The 12,338-nt window shown below is 44.4% G+C and overlaps 7 non-coding genes across 7 annotated transcripts; 3 read left to right on the top strand and 4 right to left on the bottom strand.

The window, feature by feature from the left end:
* Window positions 1–729: 729 nt before the first annotated feature.
* Window positions 730–811, bottom strand: TRNAS-GCU (transfer RNA serine (anticodon GCU)). The gene has a single exon. It is a non-coding gene; the product is annotated as a tRNA-Ser (tRNA).
* A 1,680-nt stretch (window positions 812–2,491) lies between these two features.
* TRNAS-GCU (transfer RNA serine (anticodon GCU)) lies at window positions 2,492–2,573 on the bottom strand. Its single transcript has one exon. It is a non-coding gene; the product is annotated as a tRNA-Ser (tRNA).
* A 3,440-nt stretch (window positions 2,574–6,013) lies between these two features.
* On the bottom strand, window positions 6,014–6,095 carry TRNAS-GCU (transfer RNA serine (anticodon GCU)). Its single transcript has one exon. It is a non-coding gene; the product is annotated as a tRNA-Ser (tRNA).
* A 1,392-nt stretch (window positions 6,096–7,487) lies between these two features.
* Window positions 7,488–7,561, top strand: TRNAT-AGU (transfer RNA threonine (anticodon AGU)). The gene has a single exon. It is a non-coding gene; the product is annotated as a tRNA-Thr (tRNA).
* A 1,688-nt stretch (window positions 7,562–9,249) lies between these two features.
* On the top strand, window positions 9,250–9,323 carry TRNAT-AGU (transfer RNA threonine (anticodon AGU)). The gene has a single exon. It is a non-coding gene; the product is annotated as a tRNA-Thr (tRNA).
* A 1,688-nt stretch (window positions 9,324–11,011) lies between these two features.
* TRNAT-AGU (transfer RNA threonine (anticodon AGU)) lies at window positions 11,012–11,085 on the top strand. The gene has a single exon. It is a non-coding gene; the product is annotated as a tRNA-Thr (tRNA).
* A 213-nt stretch (window positions 11,086–11,298) lies between these two features.
* TRNAS-GCU (transfer RNA serine (anticodon GCU)) lies at window positions 11,299–11,380 on the bottom strand. The gene has a single exon. It is a non-coding gene; the product is annotated as a tRNA-Ser (tRNA).
* Between the last annotated feature and the right edge of the window lie 958 nt (window positions 11,381–12,338).

The following is a 12,338-nucleotide window of genomic DNA, read 5'->3' as shown; positions in this document are numbered from 1 at the left end:
TTCGGTCCATTGTTTGATTCTAGAGCACAGACTCTGCCTGTTTAAAATAAGATTAGGTGGGATTGGCCCACTGTTACCTCTTGACTTCACAAGAGATATCTGAGTTGTAGCCTTGGCTCTTAAACCTTTTAGCAAAAAAGAAGCAATGTACAAAGCTGGAAAGTTTTCAAGCTACTCGTAAGCTGGTTTTTCTTGGCACCAAACAGGTAAGAAAAATAAGCAATGAAAAAAGAAGAAAAAGAAAAAAACAACAACTTTTGGAGGAGTGATGAGTTCAAAAGGACGTTGCATAGTCTCCTTTGCTATCTCCTCCTCTGCCTTTCATGCTGCGTTAGAGATTTTGAAGCTTGATGTGCGTAACATTTGTCAAGAAGTTCCTCACAACTGTTCTGTGCCTGTGCTGACACAAGTCTGCCTTTGGCACGAGCACAGTGTCTGGGTGTGGTGCTGTGGCTTAGTTGGTTAAAGCGCCTGTCTAGTAAACAGGAGATCCTGAGTTTGACTCTCAGCAGTGCCTTTCTTTGGCTGCAGATTAAGCCCTTGAAAAGGTTTTAAGAGTTGCCTCGGGAGCTTTTTGCCACAATGGCATGGTTTAGGCAGCAGCCCTGCTCTTGATGCTTCCAGCTGATCTCTTCAAAGCCCTGCGAGTTTGCTGGACCTTTTAGCCTAGGTTATGCCAGCCTGGTGTCCACGGCAAGCACAAAACAGTGCACCTTTAGACGAAGGGCTCGATGAGGATGGGATTCGAACCCATGCATGCAGAGCACAATGGATTAGCAGTCCATCGCCTTAACCACTCGGCCACCTCATCCACAGCAAGCTTGCGAGCTTTGATTTTGGGAGCTTCATGTCACAAGCAGGAACTTGAGGAAAAGACACAAGCAGGATGCCGTTTCTCACCTCCTAATAGAGCACCTTGCTTCCGTGCTGTCAATTCATTGTGACAAAAGCTTCATTCTTCCTTTTCTGCCAAGGGTATAATCAAATGTTACAAATGCAATCAAGGGTGTAAAGCAAGTCACAAGTAGTAATGCTCACCAACTTTGCTGCAGACACGCAGTCTAACGGCATGGAATTAGGAAGCGTCAACAGGTGCAAAATGTCATGTATTCCCCATCTTTTTTTTTCACTTTCTGCTGTTCCTTTTTTATTGGCTCTAGATGATGAACTGTGCCCGCGTCAAGAGAAATTTGCCTAGATGGAGCCACTCTTTTGCCAGGACATTCAGAGATGTAGCTCAACCATCAATTTCAAGTCTACACTTTTCTCCTACCTGGCTGGCATTTTTACATGAATGCAAAGTGTTGGACTGTGGTTGGGGTCCCAAAAACTCTTGTCACCGCTTCAGTATCTGTTCCCTTTGACTTCACCTCGGGCAATGATTCATTTGGTTAAAAGACACATGCAGGATGTCTTTCCACAAATAGTCATATTCACAAACTCCTCTTGGCGAGCATGAATTCAAACGTCAAGGGTGGAGGATGTATGAAAAATGGCAGCGTTCCTATTTTTCTTCCCCATCTTTGTTCATTTTCAGCCTGTTGATTAGCTCTAGATCAAGGACTCTGTGTTCTTCCAAAAACAGGAGGATGTCTGCCTGCTGTCTTCCAAGGGACAAATGAAAAGTTAGAAGTGTAAGAAACTGTCTGAAGCAAGATGCAGATAGTTTCCTTCCCCAAATCTTTTTGCCCGCATGCATTTCATCTTCACGGGAGTGGAAGCCAAAAGATGGGCAAATTGGTTTTTCCCACCTTCTTTTATTTTCGGTCCATTGTTTGATTCTAGAGCACAGACTCTGCCTGTTTAAAATAAGATTAGGTGGGATTGGCCCACTGTTACCTCTTGACTTCACAAGAGATATCTGAGTTGTAGCCTTGGCTCTTAAACCTTTTAGCAAAAAAGAAGCAATGTACAAAGCTGGAAAGTTTTCAAGCTACTCGTAAGCTGGTTTTTCTTGGCACCAAACAGGTAAGAAAAATAAGCAATGAAAAAAGAAGAAAAAGAAAAAAACAACAACTTTTGGAGGAGTGATGAGTTCAAAAGGACGTTGCATAGTCTCCTTTGCTATCTCCTCCTCTGCCTTTCATGCTGCGTTAGAGATTTTGAAGCTTGATGTGCGTAACATTTGTCAAGAAGTTCCTCACAACTGTTCTGTGCCTGTGCTGACACAAGTCTGCCTTTGGCACGAGCACAGTGTCTGGGTGTGGTGCTGTGGCTTAGTTGGTTAAAGCGCCTGTCTAGTAAACAGGAGATCCTGAGTTTGACTCTCAGCAGTGCCTTTCTTTGGCTGCAGATTAAGCCCTTGAAAAGGTTTTAAGAGTTGCCTCGGGAGCTTTTTGCCACAATGGCATGGTTTAGGCAGCAGCCCTGCTCTTGATGCTTCCAGCTGATCTCTTCAAAGCCCTGCGAGTTTGCTGGACCTTTTAGCCTAGGTTATGCCAGCCTGGTGTCCACGGCAAGCACAAAACAGTGCACCTTTAGACGAAGGGCTCGATGAGGATGGGATTCGAACCCATGCATGCAGAGCACAATGGATTAGCAGTCCATCGCCTTAACCACTCGGCCACCTCATCCACAGCAAGCTTGTGAGCTTTGATTTTGGGAGCTTCATGTCACAAGCAGGAACTTGAGGAAAAGACACAAGCAGGATGCCGTTTCTCACCTCCTAATAGAGCACCTTGCTTCCGTGCTGTCAATTCATTGTGACAAAAGCTTCATTCTTCCTTTTCTGCCAAGGGTATAATCAAATGTTACAAATGCAATCAAGGGTGTAAAGCAAGTCACAAGTAGTAATGCTCACCAACTTTGCTGCAGACACGCAGTCTAACGGCATGGAATTAGGAAGCGTCAACAGGTGCAAAATGTCATGTATTCCCCATCTTTTTTTTTCACTTTCTGCTGTTCCTTTTTTATTGGCTCTAGATGATGAACTGTGCCCGCGTCAAGAGAAATTCGCCTGGATGGATCCACTCTTTTGCCAGGACATTCAGAGATGTAGCTCAACCATCAATTTCAAGTCTACACTTTTCTCCTACTTGGCTGGCATTTTTACATGAATGCAAAGTGTTGGACTGTGGTTGGGTTCCCAAAACTCTTGTCACCGCTTCAGTATCTGTTCCCTTTGACTTCACCTCGGGCAATGATTCATTTGGTTAAAAGACACATGCAGGATGTCTTTCCACAAATAGTCATATTCACAAACTCCTCTTGGCGAGCATGAATTCAAACGTCAAGGGTGGAGGATGTATGAAAAATGGCAGCGTTCCTATTTTTCTTCCCCATCTTTGTTCATTTTCAGCCTGTTGATTAGCTCTAGATCAAGGACTCTGTGTTCTTCCAAAAACAGGAGGATGTCTGCCTGCTGTCTTCCAAGGGACAAATGAAAAGTTAGAAGCGTAAGAAACGGTCTGAAGCAAGATGCAGATAGTTTCTTCCCCAAATCTTTTTGCCCGCATGCATTTCATCTTCACGGGAGTGGAAGCCAAAAGATGGGCAAATTGGTTTTTCCCACCTTCTTTTATTTTCGGTCCATTGTTTGATTCTAGAGCACAGACTCTGCCTGTTTAAAATAAGATTAGGTGGGATTGGCCCACTGTTACCTCTTGACTTCACAAGAGATATCTGAGTTGTAGCCTTGGCTCTTAAACCTTTTAGCAAAAAAGAAGCAATGTACAAAGCTGGAAAGTTTTCAAGCTACTCGTAAGCTGGTTTTTCTTGGCACCAAACAGGTAAGAAAAATAAGCAATGAAAAAAGAAGAAAAAGAAAAAAACAACAACTTTTGGAGGAGTGATGAGTTCAAAAGGACGTTGCATAGTCTCCTTTGCTATCTCCTCCTCTGCCTTTCATGCTGCGTTAGAGATTTTGAAGCTTGATGTGCGTAACATTTGTCAAGAAGTTCCTCACAACTGTTCTGTGCCTGTGCTGACACAAGTCTGCCTTTGGCACGAGCACAGTGTCTGGGTGTGGTGCTGTGGCTTAGTTGGTTAAAGCGCCTGTCTAGTAAACAGGAGATCCTGAGTTTGTCTCTCATCAGCGCCTTTCTTTGGCTGCAGATTAAGCCCTTGAAAAGGTTTTAAGAGTTGCCTCGGGAGCTTTTTGCCACAATGGCATGGTTTAGGCAGCAGCCCTGCTCTTGATGCTTCCAGCTGATCTCTTCAAAGCCCTGCGAGTTTGCTGGACCTTTTAGCCTAGGTTATGCCAGCCTGGTGTCCACGGCAAAGCACAAAACAGTGCACCTTTAGACGAAGGGCTCGATGAGGATGGGATTCAAAACCATGCATGCAAAGCACAATGGATTAGCAGTCCGTTGCCTTAACCACTCGGCCACCTCATCCACAGCAAGCATGCGAGCTTTGATTTTGGGAGCTCCATGTCACAAGCAGGAACTTGAGGAAACGACACAAGCAGGATGCCGTTTCTCACCTCCTAAAAGAGCACCTTGCTTCCGTGCTGTCAATTCATTGTGACAAAAGCTTCATTCTTCCTTTTCTGCCAAGGGTATAATCAAATGTTACAAATGCAATCAAGGGTGTAAAGCAAGTCACAAGTAGTAATGCTCACCAACTTTGATGCAGACACGCAGTCTAACGGCATGGAATTAGGAAGCGTCAACAGATGCAAAATGTCATGTATTCCCCATCTTTTTTTTTCACTTTCTGCTGTTCCTTTTTTATTGGCTCTAGATGATGAACTGTGCCCGCGTCAAGAGAAATTCGCCTAGATGGAGCCACTCTTTTGCCAGGACATTCAGAGATGTAGCTCAACCATCAATTTCAAGTCTACACTTTTCTCCTACCTGGCTGGCTTTTTAACATGAATGCAAAGTGTTGGACTGTGGTTGGGGTCCCAAAACTCTTGTCACCGCTTCAGTATCTGTTCCCTTTGACTTCACCTCGGGCAATGATTCATTTGGTTAAAAGACACATGCAGGATGTCTTTCCACAAATAGTCATATTCACAAACTCCTCTTGGCGAGCATGAATTCAAACGTCAAGGGTGGAGGATGTATGAAAAATGGCAGCGTTCCTATTTTTCTTCCCCATCTTTGTTCATTTTCAGCCTGTTGATTAGCTCTAGATCAAGGACTCTGTGTTCTTCCAAAAACAGGAGGATGTCTGCCTGCTGTCTTCCAAGGGACAAATGAAAAGTTAGAAGCGTAAGAAACGGTCTGAAGCAAGATGCAGATGGTTTCCTTCCCCAAATCTTTTTGCCCGCATGCATTTCATCTTCACGGGAGTGGAAGCCAAAAGATGGGCAAATTGGTTTTTCCCACCTTCTTTTATTTTCGGTCCATTGTTTGATTCTAGAGCACAGACTCTGCCTGTTTAAAATAAGATTAGGTGGGATTGGCCCACTGTTACCTCTTGACTTCACAAGAGATATCTGAGTTGTAGCCTTGGCTCTTAAACCTTTTAGCAAAAAAGAAGCAATGTACAAAGCTGGAAAGTTTTCAAGCTACTCGTAAGCTGGTTTTTCTTGGCACCAAACAGCTAAGAAAAATAAGCAATGAAAAAAGAAGAAAAAGAAAAAAACAACAACTTTTGGAGGAGTGATGCGTTCAAAAGGACGTTGCATAGTCTCCTTTGCTATCTCCTCCTCTGCCTTTCATGCTGCGTTAGAGATTTTGAAGCTTGATGTGCGTAACATTTGTCAAGAAGTTCCTCACAACTGTTCTGTGCCTGTGCTGACACAAGTCTGCCTTTGGCACGAGCACAGTGTCTGGGTGTGGTGCTGTGGCTTAGTTGGTTAAAGCGCCTGTCTAGTAAACAGGAGATCCTGAGTTTGTCTCTCATCAGCGCCTTTCTTTGGCTGCAGATTAAGCCCTTGAAAAGGTTTTAAGAGTTGCCTCGGGAGCTTTTTGCCACAATGGCATGGTTTAGGCAGCAGCCCTGCTCTTGATGCTTCCAGCTGATCTCTTCAAAGCCCTGCGAGTTTGCTGGACCTTTTAGCCTAGGTTATGCCAGCCTGGTGTCCACGGCAAGCACAAAACAGTGCACCTTTAGACGAAGGGCTCGATGAGGATGGGATTCGAACCCATGCATGCAGAGCACAATGGATTAGCAGTCCATCGCCTTAACCACTCGGCCACCTCATCCACAGCGAGCTTGCGAGCTTTGATTTTGGGAGCTTTATGTCACAAGCAGGAACTTGAGGAAAAGACACAAGCAGGATGCCATTTCTCACCTCCTAAAAGATCACCTTGCTTCCGTGCTGTCCATTCATTGTGACAAAAGCTTCATTCTTCCTTTTCTCCCAAGGGTATAATCAAATGTTACAAATGCAATCAAGGGTGTAAAGCAAGTCACAAGTAGTAATGCTCACCAACTTTGCTGCAGATACACAGTCTAACGGCATGGAATTAGGAAGCGTCAACAGGTGCAAAATGTCATGTATTCCCCATCTTTTTTTTCACTTTCTGCTGTTCCTTTTTTATTGGCTCTAGATGATGAACTGTGCCCGCGTCAAGAGAAATTCGCCTAGATGGAGCCACTCTTTTGCCAGGACATTCAGAGATGTAGCTCAACCATCAATTTCAAGTCTACACTTTTCTCCTACCTGGCTGGCATTTTTACATGAATGCAAAGTGTTGGACTGTGGTTGGGGTCCCAAAACTCTTGTCACCGCTTCAGTATCTGTTCCCTTTGACTTCACCTCGGGCAATGATTCATTTGGTTAAAAGACACATGCAGGATGTCTTTCCACAAATAGTAATATTCACAAACTCCTCTTGGCGAGCATGAATTCAAACGTCAAGGGTGGAGGATGTATGAAAAATGGCAGCGTTCCTATTTTTCTTCCCCATCTTTGTTCATTTTCAGCCTGTTGATTAGCTCTAGATCAAGGACTCTGTGTTCTTCCAAAAACAGGAGGATGTCTGCCTGCTGTCTTCCAAGGGACAAATGAAAAGTTAGAAGCGTAAGAAATGGTCTGAAGCAAGATGCAGACAGTTTCCTTCCCCAAATCTTTTTGCCCGCATGCATTTCATCTTCACGGGAGTGGAAGCCAAAAGATGGGCAAATTGGTTTTTCCCACCTTCTTTTATTTTCGGTCCATTGTTTGATTCTAGAGCACAGACTCTGCCTGTTTAAAATAAGATTAGGTGGGATTGGCCCACTGTTACCTCTTGACTTCACAAGAGATATCTGAGTTGTAGCCTTGGCTCTTAAACCTTTTATCAAAAAAGAAGCAATGTACAAAGCTGGAAAGTTTTCAAGCTACTCATAAGCTGGTTTTTCTTGGCACCAAACAGCTAAGAAAAATAAGCAATGAAAAAAGAAGAAAAAGAAAAAAACAACAACTTTTGGAGGAGTGATGAGTTCAAAAGGACGTTGCATAGTCTCCTTTGCTATCTCCTCCTCTGCCTTTCATGCTGTGTTAGAGATTTTGAAGCTTGATGTGCGTAACATTTGTCAAGAAGTTCCTCACAACTGTTCTGTGCCTGTGCTGACACAAGTCTGCCTTTGGCACGAGCACAGTGTCTGGGTGTGGTGCTGTGGCTTAGTTGGTTAAAGCGCCTGTCTAGTAAACAGGAGATCCTGAGTTTGACTCTCAGCAGCGCCTTTCTTTGGCTGCAGATTAAGCCCTTGAAAAGGTTTTAAGAGTGCCCTCGGGAGCTTTGTGCCGCAATGGCATGGTTTAGGCAGCAGCACTGCTCTTGATGCTTCCAGCTGATCTCTTCAAAGCCCTGCGAGTTTGCTGGACCTTTTAGCCTAGGTTATGCCAGCCTGGTGTCCACGGCAAAGCACAAAACAGTGCACCTTTAGACAAAGGGCTTGATGAGGATGGGATTCAAACCCATGCATGCAAAGCACAATGGATTAGCAGTCCATCGCCTTAACCACTCGGCCACCTCATCCACAGCAAGCTTGCGAGCTTTGATTTTGGGAGCTCCATGTCACAAGCAGGAACTTGAGGAAAAGAAACAAGCAGGATGCCGTTTCGCACCTCCTAATAGAGCACCTTGCTTCCGTGCTGTCAATTCATTGTGACAAAAGCTTCATTCTTCCTTTTCTGCCAAGGGTATAATCAAATGTTACAAATGCAATCAAGGGTGTAAAGCAAGTCACAAGTAGTAATGCTCACCAACTTTGCTGCAGACACGCAGTCTAACGGCATGGAATTAGGAAGCGTCAACAGGTGCAAAATGTCATGTATTCCCCATCTTTTTTTTTCACTTTCTGCTGTTCCTTTTTTATTGGCTCTAGATGATGAACTGTGCCCGCGTCAAGAGAAATTCGCCTGGATGGAGCCACTCTTTTGCCAGGACATTCAGAGATGTAGCTCAACCATCAATTTCAAGTCTACACTTTTCTCCTACCTGGCTGGCATTTTTACATGAATGCAAAGTGTTGGACTGTGGTTGGGGTCCCAAAAGTCTTGTCACCGCTTCAGTATCTGTTCCCTTTGACTTCACCTCGGGCAATGATTCATTTGGTTAAAAGACACATGCAGGATGTCTTTCCACAAATAGTCATATTCACAAACTCCTCTTGGCGAGCATGAATTCAAACGTCAAGGGTAAAGGATGTATGAAAAATGGCAGCGTTCCTATTTTTCTTCCCCATCTTTGTTCATTTTCAGCCTGTTGATTAGCTCTAGATCAAGGACTCTGTGTTCTTCCAAAAACAGGAGGATGTCTGCCTGCTGTCTTCCAAGGGACAAATGAAAAGTTAGAAGCGTAAGAAACGGTCTGAAGCAAGATGCAGATAGTTTCCTTCCCCAAATCTTTTTGCCCGCATGCATTTCATCTTCACGGGAGTGGAAGCCAAAAGATGGGCAAATTGGTTTTTCCCACCTTCTTTTATTTTCGGTCCATTGTTTGATTCTAGAGCACAGACTCTGCCTGTTTAAAATAAGATTAGGTGGGATTGGCCCACTGTTACCTCTTGACTTCACAAGAGATATCTGAGTTGTAGCCTTGGCTCTTAAACCTTTTAGCAAAAAAGAAGCAATGTACAAAGCTGGAAAGTTTTCAAGCTACTCGTAAGCTGGTTTTTCTTGGCACCAAACAGGTAAGAAAAATAAGCAATGAAAAAAGAAGAAAAAGAAAAAAACAACAACTTTTGGAGGAGTGATGAGTTCAAAAGGACGTTGCATAGTCTCCTTTGCTATCTCCTCCTCTGCCTTTCATGCTGCGTTAGAGATTTTGAAGCTTGATGTGCGTAACATTTGTCAAGAAGTTCCTCACAACTGTTCTGTGCCTGTGCTGACACAAGTCTGCCTTTGGCACGAGCACAGTGTCTGGGTGTGGTGCTGTGGCTTAGTTGGTTAAAGCGCCTGTCTAGTAAACAGGAGATCCTGAGTTCGACTCTCAGCAGTGCCTTTCTTTGGCTGCAGATTAAGCCCTTGAAAAGGTTTTAAGAGTGGCCTCGGGAGCTTTGTGCCGCAATGGCATGGTTTAGGCAGCAGCCCTGCTCTTGCTGCTTCCAGCAGATCTCTTCAAAGCCCTGCGAGTTTGCTGGACCTTTTAGCCTAGGTTATGCCAGCCTGGTGTCCACGGCAAAGCACAAAACAGTGCACCTTTAGACGAAGGGCTCAATGAGGATGGGATTCAAACCCATGCATGCAGAGCACAATGGATTAGCAGTCCATCGCCTTAACCACTCGGCCACCTCATCCACAGCAAGCTTGCGAGATTTGATTTTGGGAGCTCCATGTCACAAGCAGGAACTTGAGGAAAAGACACAAGCAGGATGCCGTTTCTCACCTCCTAATAGAGCACCTTGCTTCCGTGCTGTCAATTCATTGTGACAAAAGCTTCATTCTTCCTTTTCTGCCAAGGGTATAATCAAATGTTACAAATGCAATCAAGGGTGTAAAGCAAGTCACAAGTAGTAATGCTCACCAACTTTGCTGCAGACACGCAGTCTAACGGCATGGAATTAGGAAGCGTCAACAGGTGCAAAATGTCATGTATTCCCCATCTTTTTTTTTCACTTTCTGCTGTTCCTTTTTTATTGGCTCTAGATGATGAACTGTGCCCGCGTCAAGAGAAATTCGCCTGGATGGAGCCACGCTTTTGCCAGGACATTCAGAGATGTAGCTCAACCATCAATTTCAAGTCTACACTTTTCTCCTACCTGGCTGGCATTTTTACATGAATGCAAAGTGTTGGACTGTGGTTGGGGTCCCAAAAGTCTTGTCACCGCTTCAGTATCTGTTCCCTTTGACTTCACCTCGGGCAATGATTCATTTGGTTAAAAGACACATGCAGGATGTCTTTCCACAAATAGTCATATTCACAAACTCCTCTTGGCGAGCATGAATTCAAACGTCAAGGGTAAAGGATGTATGAAAAATGGCAGCGTTCCTATTTTTCTTCCCCATCTTTGTTCATTTTCAGCCTGTTGATTAGCTCTAGATCAAGGACTCTGTGTTCTTCCAAAAACAGGAGGATGTCTGCCTGCTGTCTTCCAAGGGACAAATGAAAAGTTAGAAGCGTAAGAAACGGTCTGAAGCAAGATGCAGATAGTTTCCTTCCCCAAATCTTTTTGCCCGCATGCATTTCATCTTCACGGGAGTGGAAGCCAAAAGATGGGCAAATTGGTTTTTCCCACCTTCTTTTATTTTCGGTCCATTGTTTGATTCTAGAGCACAGACTCTGCCTGTTTAAAATAAGATTAGGTGGGATTGGCCCACTGTTACCTCTTGACTTCACAAGAGATATCTGAGTTGTAGCCTTGGCTCTTAAACCTTTTAGCAAAAAAGAAGCAATGTACAAAGCTGGAAAGTTTTCAAGCTACTCGTAAGCTGGTTTTTCTTGGCACCAAACAGCTAAGAAAAATAAGCAATGAAAAAAGAAGAAAAAGAAAAAAACAACAACTTTTGGAGGAGTGATGAGTTCAAAAGGACGTTGCATAGTCTCCTTTGCTATCTCCTCCTCTGCCTTTCATGCTGCGTTAGAGATTTTGAAGCTTGATGTGCGTAACATTTGTCAAGAAGTTCCTCACAACTGTTCTGTGCCTGTGCTGACACAAGTCTGCCTTTGGCACGAGCACAGTGTCTGGGTGTGGTGCTGTGGCTTAGTTGGTTAAAGCGCCTGTCTAGTAAACAGGAGATCCTGAGTTCGACTCTCAGCAGTGCCTTTCTTTGGCTGCAGATTAAGCCCTTGAAAAGGTTTTAAGAGTGGCCTCGGGAGCTTTGTGCCGCAATGGCATGGTTTAGGCAGCAGCCCTGCTCTTGCTGCTTCCAGCAGATCTCTTCAAAGCCCTGCGAGTTTGCTGGACCTTTTAGCCTAGGTTATGCCAGCCTGGTGTCCACGGCAAAGCACAAAACAGTGCACCTTTAGACGAAGGGCTCGATGAGGATGGGATTCGAACCCATGCATGCAGAGCACAATGGATTAGCAGTCCATCGCCTTAACCACTCGGCCACCTCATCCACAGCAAGCTTGCGAGATTTGATTTTGGGAGCTCCATGTCACAAGCAGGAACTTGAGGAAAAGACACAAGCAGGATGCCGTTTCTCACCTCCTAATAGAGCACCTTGCTTCCGTGCTGTCAATTCATTGTGACAAAAGCTTCATTCTTCCTTTTCTGCCAAGGGTATAATCAAATGTTACAAATGCAATCAAGGGTGTAAAGCAAGTCACAAGTAGTAATGCTCACCAACTTTGCTGCAGACACGCAGTCTAACGGCATGGAATTAGGAAGCGTCAACAGGTGCAAAATGTCATGTATTCCCCATCTTTTTTTTTCACTTTCTGCTGTTCCTTTTTTATTGGCTCTAGATGATGAACTGTGCCCGCGTCAAGAGAAATTCGCCTGGATGGAGCCACTCTTTTGCCAGGACATTCAGAGATGTAGCTCAACCATCAATTTCAAGTCTACACTTTTCTCCTACCTGGCTGGCATTTTTACATGAATGCAAAGTGTTGGACTGTGGTTGGGGTCCCAAAACTCTTGTCACCGCTTCAGTATCTGTTCCCTTTGACTTCACCTCGGGCAATGATTCATTTGGTTAAAAGACACATGCAGGATGTCTTTCCACAAATAGTCATATTCACAAACTCCTCTTGGCGAGCATGAATTCAAACGTCAAGGGTGGAGGATGTATGAAAAATGGCAGCGTTCCTATTTTTCTTCCCCATCTTTGTTCATTTTCAGCCTGTTGATTAGCTCTAGATCAAGGACTCTGTGTTCTTCCAAAAACAGGAGGATGTCTGCCTGCTGTCTTCCAAGGGACAAATGAAAAGTTAGAAGCGTAAGAAACGGTCTGAAGCAAGATGCAGATAGTTTCCTTCCCCAAATCTTTTTGCCCGCATGCATTTCATCTTCACGGGAGTGGAAGCCAAAAGATGGGCAAATTGGTTTTTCCCACCTTCTTTTATTTTCGGTCC

Source organism: Staurois parvus, unplaced genomic scaffold, assembly GCF_062004578.1.
Source record: "Staurois parvus isolate SC_StPar_1 unplaced genomic scaffold, SC_StPar_1.0 ptg000020l, whole genome shotgun sequence".
In the NCBI taxonomy this organism is placed as follows: Eukaryota; Metazoa; Chordata; class Amphibia; order Anura; family Ranidae; genus Staurois; species Staurois parvus.
This window is presented reverse-complemented; position numbering and strand designations above follow the sequence as displayed.